The 8,121-nt window shown below is 36.5% G+C and overlaps 1 non-coding gene across 1 annotated transcript; it reads left to right on the top strand.

Moving 5' to 3' along the window:
• Window positions 1-685: 685 nt before the first annotated feature.
• On the top strand, window positions 686-792 carry LOC145007760 (small nucleolar RNA R71). The gene has a single exon (XR_013663127.1). It is a non-coding gene; the product is annotated as a small nucleolar RNA R71 (small nucleolar RNA).
• The last annotated feature ends 7,329 nt before the right edge of the window (window positions 793-8,121 follow it).

Raw genomic sequence — 8,121 nt, 5'->3', positions numbered from 1 at the left:
TCTTCTTTCATTCACTTGATGTGCAAGCTGTCCCAGCTGTTTCTCAATGTTGAGAATGGATGCCTGCTAATTCCTTAACATATTTCTGGTTTCTTGCATTGCTACATCGTGATCATTGTGTCTTTTTTCGGACGCAGTTATGAATCTAGTGAGCATTTCTTCTAAATTGGCTTTCTTTTCCATCACCGACTCTTCCTTTTGATAGAATCCCCTCTCCTTCTGCTTGTATTTCTCCTCCTTAGCCTTTTTATATTCTTCGTATGGGAGCCATTCCTTCTTTGGTTTCCTCCAATCTTCGCCGTATCTATCGCCACTAGAGTAAAACACTTGAGCCTTTTTATTTCTGTTTTCGTCTAGATCACAATCCTTGGTGAGGTGGGGCCCGCTACAATTTTCACATCCAAGTCGAATAGCATGGATTGTTTGATCCATTTTTGTCATCCTTCTATCTAGACTATCGAGCTTAGCTATTACCGCCGCCATGCTATCATTCATCGAGTTCACTGCTCCCCTACTTACTTCATTTCTCGGATTGTGGTATTCTCTAGAATGCTTAGATAATTCCTCAATTAACTCCTTGATTTCCGGAGGCGGCTTTCTGGTGAGCGGGCCTTGTGAATCGATCAATTTCCTTGTGGTGACATTGACTCCATCATAAAAAATGGAGACCTCTTGTTGGCTATTAAGGTCATGGTGTGGGCAATTTCTAAGCAAACCTTTGTATCTTTCCCAAGCTTCATAAAGAGATTCACCGGGTTGTTGCTCGAAGTTGGCGATGGCTTTCTTCAACTTAGCTATCTTGGAAGGCGGGAAAAAGTGGTCTATGAATTAGTCTTTCATCTTGGCCCATGTGGTGACCGATCCAGGAGGAAGTGACTTGAGCCAATCCTTCGCAGCACCTTTAAACGTGACTGGGAGCATGTGAAGTAGCTGGGTCTCGCGAGACACATTCGGTACATTGAAGTAGTCAGCCACATCATTTACTTCATCCAAGTGCTTGTAGGCGTCTTCGTGATCTTTCCCGTAAAAAGGAATCTCCTTGAGTTGAGCGAGAATATGGCCCTTTAGCTCGAAAGTAACGGTTGCGGGAATTGCGGGTTGCACAAGTCCCAGGCCGGTGTCATCACGCATCCTCTTCTTCCATTCCCCCATGGGGATTTCATCAATATTAGCCATAGCGGTAGCTAAATCGTCTTCAAACTCGGATCCATGTTCGTATGTGGATTCGTCCTCTTCCTCGGTCTCGTACTCGGTGTCTTTTTGAATCCGGTCTTCGATTGTCAACGAGGCACTGGATGCTCCTGATTTGTTGCTCCTTTTCTTGCTAAAAACAGACTTGAGGTTTTTGAGTGGTGAGTTCTTTGAAGAAGCGGATTCTCCAACGGTTTTGCCTTTGCTCCTTCTTAGTGCGGTTTCCGGATCTTCAAGAGGGGGGACCAGAGGTGTATCAGATCCTCGGGTCATGAAATAACTGCAAACAAAACAGAAAACGCGTAAAAAGAACAAAAAAATATAATAAAATTAAAGCTGATTTAGCGTCGTACTCGCCGAGTCTGCGCGATTGCACTCGGCGAGTCCAAGGTAAAATCAGGTTTTTTTTTTTTTATTTTTTTTTTTTTTATTTTTTTTATTTTTTACTACCTACTAAATTAAACAGTAATTAACTTTGTGTAAGATAAATCTCACACAAAGGATCGATTGAATTAGAATTTAATGCTAATTTTAGAACCGTTCCCCGACAACGGCGCCAAAAACTTGATGTGCGTAAACTCACTTAGTTTTAATCCTACTTTCAGTTGTAAAATAAACACACAAAGGCAGTGTACCTATCAATTGTGGAATAGTTCAAGCAAGTAGGGTATCGAACACAGGGAACGGCAAATTAAAAATAAAAACTAATTCTATCTAAATTAATTAATAAGTAGACGGTTTTCTCTAGTTTTATAAGACTAGAAACTTACGAACTATTACTTAATCTAAAAACTAGAAAAACAAAGAATTAACTAGATTCAATAATACGAAGGAACTTCTGTTTAGTTCAACTCAATTGATCCTATGGTTGATTTCAAGGTAATAGTGCAATGGATTAATTCTTTTGTTGGTTACCGATTCAAGTGATTAGGTTCGCGTTCACTACACTAATCCTTAGCAAATAAACTAACTTAAACAGTGATCAGTTGTCTAATTCAATTTAGTTCACTAGATTAATTATTCGGATTACTTTAGACTCACAATATTTAATCAATTTGGTTTTAATTAACTTCTTGTTGATGGTCATCACACAAGCTTGCACATAAATTTACTTAATTTTCTTATTAATCCTAGTTTAATGTTCATTAGTCCTAGACATATAACAAAGTGGTCACAAGGTATATGAGGTTGATAATCAAACGATGTTCATGCTATTTAATTACCTTCCTATTAACATAAAATTAATTATCATTCACACACAAGGTTCTTTAGCAAGCTAAAATAACAAATAAATCACCAACATTGAATTAATCCTACCAATAATCAAACAATAGTCTCAATTTTGTATCCCCAAACAGAAGTTTAAGAGTTTTAGCTCATGATTGAAGTAAATAACAACACAAAAACGAATTCTAATTGTCTAACCATAGTGGAAAACAAAAGATTAAGTATAATGATGGAATTTGCCTCAAATCTCCTTCGGGATTGAATTGTAGCTTCTATCTTCGTCTTCTAGGGTTTCTCTGGCTTCTGAATCGCAGCTAATTACTCCAGAATTGTCCTAGAAGTTTTTTTCTCGATCTGAGAAGTTATCTATATATTTGCGTATCGACTCGTCGAGTCAGGTGGCGACTCGACGAGTCCGTCTCACAATATTCGTATGCGATAAGCATCTGGGTTCTCGAGTCATTATCTTCACTTGGACTCGCCGAGTAGTCGGCCCTACTCGCCGAGTAGGTGCTATTTTTGGTGTTTCTCTTCTTTATCCAATTCCCGAGCTCCTAACCGCTTCTCCTGCTTCCTTTTGCTTTCGAGCTTCATTTTTGGACTGAAAATACAATTGAAACACTTTTAAGTACCTTTTGTCCATGAAATGCAATAATTTAGCTAATAAATGAATAAAAATCTATACTTAATACAAACTAAATATGCACATATCATTGCCAAATATTCTTATACTATTTCTTGTTACATTTGGGTTTAGGGGCATCCGAAAGCTGCTTCTTTGAGAACAATTCCACTGCCTTTTCCAGATCTTTTTGCACGTCTTTTTGATGGAAATAGTGCTACTGGTAATTTTAGGAGTTACTCAACCCAATCATAATCAGTAGCTGGCGTATCCTCCTGTCGTGTTCCACCACTTCAGATCACCGCCACCCCTTTTGATGCAATGGATGATGATGGTGTTGACACTTCTCATCATAAGCCACCACCATCTGCTGCTTCACCTTCTGTAGCTTCACCTTTTACTGCTTCACCTTCTGCTGCTTCACCTTCTGCTGCTTCACCATATACTGCTACACCATCCGGTAACCCCAACAAAAGGGCTAAACCCTCAACTCCTGTAGCTCCTAGTGCCTCACCGTCTGCTTCTTCACCTGATGGAACTTCTATTACTGCTGACGATTTAGCATTTAAAATGAAGAAAGCTCTACAAAGTTTGACTAAAGGGTATACAATTCCTCAGTGTTTAGAGAAGTTAGAGGTCCTTCAGATAGGCCCTACAGATCCTTTACGCTTTGTCGCATATCATATTTTTGGAGGAACCATGAACATGAAAGAGATGTGGATTCATTTGCCCGATGTTCCCGAGATATTACGAGGGTGGCTTGAGATGTCGGGTACCAGTTTAGGAGTTTTGAAGGATGGGAAGATTGTTCGATGATTTTCTAGTGTTGAAACTATTTGTTATGTCTTTTTTGCCCTTGTTGGAACTACTTTGTTAAATGTTTTTGCCTTTGTTAGAACTATTTTGTTAGGTCTATTTGCCCTTGTTGGAATTATTTTTTGTTATTTTGTTACTTGGAGTATGGTTTATGTAATGTTATTTTGGTACTTGAAATATGATTAATGGCATGTTTATTTGATACTTGAAATATGGTTTATGTAATGTTATTTTGGCTTGAAATATGATAAATGGAATGTTTATTTGATACTTGAAATATGGTTTATGTAATGTTTTTTAAAGTTCTACTTTGTTCATTTTAGGTTCATATGGATCACGATCAAAAGTTACGTCTCGTAATTCTAATGTACCTATACATCCGTTATTTTTGGAAGAGGGGTGTGAAACGATTGCGGGATAATGATTCGGAAATGACGGGACACGAATACACATTGGAGTTATTAGACCGTAATCGTTTACAATGTGTTGAAGTATTACGCATGTCCCGTGAATCTTTTGTACGACTATCTGATCATTTTAGAGCAAATTACTCATTAAAGGACAGCAAACATGTATCAGTTGAGGAAAAGATAGCTATGTTTTTGATGATGATCGGACATAATCAACGTTACGTGATTATCAAGCGGAGATTTCAACACTCGAAGCAAACAATTCATAAATTTTTTATGAAGTGATGGAAAAAATGATGCTTTTCGCACAAGATGTTATAGTACCAACATCTTTTAATCCGAATCCAAACATTCCAGGACATAATAGGAGGCTACGAAGGGTTTTCAAAGGAGCAGTTGGTGCACTTGATGACACTTTGATACATGATGTTGTCCCTGCTAAGAAACAAGACTTATATAGAAGTACGTATTGGAAATTTGTGATTTCAATATGATTTTTACATTTGTTGTGACCGGGTGGGAAGGGGTAGCGCATTACTCTAGAATATTATCAAAAGCAGTAGCCGATCCACAAGCATCATTCCCGTTTCCACCACCAGGTAAAGTTTTGTTTTTTTTTTAATATTTTTATCTTAATTTGAAAATTGATTAGTGTTTTGCATTTTTTTTCACACAAATATTATCTTTGTGATGCCGCGTATGCACACACTCGAGGATTTATGGCCCCTTATCGTAATGTGAGGTATTGGCTTGGAGATTTTCGTCAAAGACGTGCATTGATCAATAAAGAAAAATTTAACCATGGACATGCAAAACTTCGGAATGTCATTGAGCGTGCTTTTGGTGTTTTGAAAGCACGCTTCCCTATATTGAAGATGATGAAACCATTCCCGTTTGTGACACAAAGAAACATTGCATTGGCATGCTTCACGCTTCATAATTATATAAGGAAAGAAGGATTGAGTGATGAATATTTCGCACGATACGATGAACCCAATGTCCCGTTTCGAAATAACAATGTCGCCATTGATGATGATGAAGACGTGATTCCAACACATGGTACTGCAGCAGACCGTGAATATATGACCCAGTTACGGGATGAAATTGCTGATCAGTTGATGCACAATATTGATTGAATTGTTTTAAATGAAATTGTTATTGTAAAACATTTTTTTTATTGTATGACTAATTTAGTTGCATGAATTTTATTTTCAATGTTATAAGACTATTATTATTAAAATTTTGGTGTTGAAAAATTATTTTAAGTTTGTAAAATAATTTTATTTAAAATTCAGTTTATTTCAGCAGCCTGCAGACGTTAAAAAACAAACAGTCTTCTTATTGCAGACTGCAGACGTTTGGTCCACCTCTTCTGCTGCAGAGGCTTGCAGATGTGGTCCGCAGACTGCAGACATTTTGGCTTCAGAAAAACAAACAGCACCTAAGTCATTTTTCCGACTAACCAGGAGTAACCGGTCATAAGGACTGAATGTGTACAGTTTAACAAGTTGAAGAGATAAATATAAACGAAAAAAAAACTCAGAAACCAAATGTGTATAAATCAAAAAATATATTACCTTTTTTTAGGGCTGTCAGATCGGGTAGTCGTGTCGTGTTTTTGTCTGACACGACACGATAAGGTTTTGTGTTACACGAACACGACACGATATCGTATTTTTTTTCACTAACACGAAAATGAACCAATTAAAACACGACACCACGACACGATATGACAAATATAACATTACATAAATATCATTTTATTTAATTCATACTTAATCATGTATAACATGAAAAAACGATAAACACCATAAACACATGTTCAATCGTGTCAATTTCGTGTCGATTTATGAACACGAACACGACACGACATCGTGTTTCTTAAACCTGACACGAAAACAACACGAACACGAATTCGAATTCTAATTTGTCACGATTTCGTTTTGTGTTGTGTATTTTCGCGGTGTTCTCATAAATTGACCCCCTACCTTTTATAAAAAGTCATTATCCTTTCTTTTGCCGATAGAATTATCAGGACTTTGGAAGGTTTGACAGAGAAAATGATTGGAAACAACAAATAGGCTCTGTTGGTGACGATCGATCATAATGAAGAAGACGATCGGTAATTGGTAAATCAATTTTATGTCGGTGGACTGGAGATTGTGTTTTGCGTATTGTAGGTGTATATAAAATGCACATAAAATATCATGCGATATATAAGGTAGATATTGAAATCGATTTCAAATATGGATATAGAATCTGGGAAAATTTTGTGGATGCCCACAGCTATATTAGATGGGATTTATATGGAAATAAGATAACTGGCGTCGTTATTCATCCGGTTTCACTTTTTCCCTCTTCCGTCGACTTAAAACACTTTTCAACGCATCAAAAGTAAGTTGTATAATCGGCGAGATTTCGATTATTGTTTTTCGTGTGAAATTGTATTTGATTTTTAACAAAACATCGCTTAGGGTTCTACATATCAGTTTTTGGGATTTGACCTAATTTTTTGGGATTTTGTTTGAATGTAGGTAAAATGACTGACATCACTGCAGAATTGAATGAGGTATCGTAACGATTACAGTTTGGATGATCTTGTTCTTGATCCTGAAATTGATATTCCTTTATTTTTATTGTTATCCAGATAACTCATATCAAGGTTAAAAAGGACGCCCACATAAAGGAATTGGAACAAGAGATGCATCACTGCATTAGGAGGATTAACAGTTTACCAGATGGCCATCCAGAGAAGGAGACATTGATTGAAAGATATACTGATGCTTATGTCATGAAAAAACTGTAAAAGTTTAGAACATTATTATCTCTTTTTATCATTGAGAAATTCCTAACCTTTTTTGTTATTTTTCTTTCAGATACCTACAAGATAAAGTACAGTTAACCAATAAAGCATTGAAAGTCAAAAATGTTTGTGACTGCATAAGGCTAAAGGGTGTGGCTGCGGTTTGGGGCCGCGGTTTGTGCCACCTCAGCAGCGCACATCGCCCCCAGGCCGCGGTTCTCAGCGGTTTTGGTCGCAGTGCGGTAGCCCATGGCCGCATTCCTTTTTCTTTTTTCTCCTCTTTACTTGCACTCTCTCTCCTTACAACCAATTATCTTCTTTCTTTTCTTTTTTCTTTCTCTCTCCTAACCTTTTTCCCACTCCCTCATTGCGGTTTCTAATTGATTAAATAAAAACAAATCTGAGTTGGTGTCTACGTGACATAGGAAAGAGTGCGGTTTCGGTGGCACCACTTCCTCCAGCCTAAGAAGCTGGGTGAAAAGCAAGGTATGTTTAAGTTAATTAGCTGTAAACAGTATAGGTTGGTTTAAGTGACCATAAAAGACAATAATTATATATCAAGATTAACTTTATTCATTATGCAGATTAATGGGTGCACCTGATGATGTTGCAGAAGAAGGGAATTGCTTAGGATATTTATTTTAATTGTCATATCAGTATCACTTTATGGATTTTGGATTTGTGTTATGCTTATGGATTTATTTTATTTTAATGGAGTAAATGATTATGAATTTATGTTATTTTATTTCGGTATCCCTTTTTTTTTTTTTTTGGTTTTTACTCTTGTTACATTTCTTCTTTTGAACTAGGGAGTGTAGACAACTAGTTAAGGGGTGTTATCACAACTAAAAAATGTCACCTCACATGCCATGTATTGTGTTATAACACCGAATGGAAAAAATGAGGAACTAGTTATAACATCTTTAAGTTTGCATGTCATCATTTCTTTTTTTCTTTTTCTTTTTTCGATTTGATTTTTATTTTTTAAACAAAATTAATTAATTAATTAAAACATGTTATTTAAATAAAACCTATTTTTTGAATTAAACATT

The sequence above is a fragment of the Lactuca saligna genome, chromosome 7 (genome assembly GCF_052625555.1).
Source record: "Lactuca saligna cultivar CGN05327 chromosome 7, ASM5262555v1, whole genome shotgun sequence".
NCBI lineage: Eukaryota > Viridiplantae > Streptophyta > Magnoliopsida > Asterales > Asteraceae > Lactuca > Lactuca saligna.
The sequence above is the reverse complement of the archived record's forward strand: the minus strand, read 5'-3'. Positions and strand labels throughout refer to the sequence as shown.